The sequence below is a fragment of the Monopterus albus genome, unplaced genomic scaffold (assembly GCF_001952655.1).
Source record: "Monopterus albus unplaced genomic scaffold, M_albus_1.0 scaffold153.1, whole genome shotgun sequence".
Taxonomy (NCBI): Eukaryota; Metazoa; Chordata; class Actinopteri; order Synbranchiformes; family Synbranchidae; genus Monopterus; species Monopterus albus.
Window position 1 is genome coordinate 300,931 of NW_018128033.1, and position 744 is coordinate 301,674.

The following is a 744-nucleotide window of genomic DNA, read 5'->3' on the forward strand; positions in this document are numbered from 1 at the left end:
CAAATAGCTAATTTAACTGCCTACACCAGATTAACACAGAGAGAATAACATAATTCTACTTCACAGGAGAAATAAGGTGAGTAAGTACACTTAATTTCACAGAGCAACAGATGAATAACACAAAACATTCTTCACAAGGTAACGGGTGAGTAACACAGCTGTTTAAACAGGTTCACAAGACTAGAGGCAATAACCCAGACCAGCTTCTTCTTTTGGCTGTCCCCGTTAGGGGTTTCCACAGCGAATCATCTGTTTCCACCTAACTCTATCCTTGGCATCCTCTACTCTCACCCCATTTAACTTCTTGTCCTCTTTTAGCACATCTATAAATCTCCTCTTTGGCCTTCCTCTTGACCTCTTGCCTGGCAGCTCCATCTCCAACATCCTTCTTCCAATATAACCACTATCCCTGCTCTGCACATGTCCAAACCATCTCAATCTGGCCTCTCTGACCTTGTCCCCAAAACAGCCGACCTGAGCTGTCCCTCTGATGTGCTCATTCCTAATCCTGTCCATCCTGGTCCCTCCTAAACAGAACCTCAACATCCTCATCTCTGCTACCTCCATCTCTGCCTCTTGTCTTTTCCTCACTGCTACAGTCTCTAACCCATACAGCATAGCTGGTCTCACTACTGTCTTGTACACCTTTCCTTTGATTCTTGCTGACACTCTTCTGTCACACAACACCTTTCTCCACCCACTCCAACGTGCCTGCACTCACCTCTTCACCTCTTTCCTACACTC

At 45.6% G+C, this 744-nt stretch overlaps 1 protein-coding gene across 1 annotated transcript in view; it reads right to left on the reverse strand.

Annotated features, from left to right (window-relative positions):
- Window positions 1-744, reverse strand: part of pth2ra (parathyroid hormone 2 receptor a) — a 50,546-nt gene that overhangs the window by 27,185 nt on the left and 22,617 nt on the right. The gene's annotated exons all lie outside the window — the stretch shown is intronic.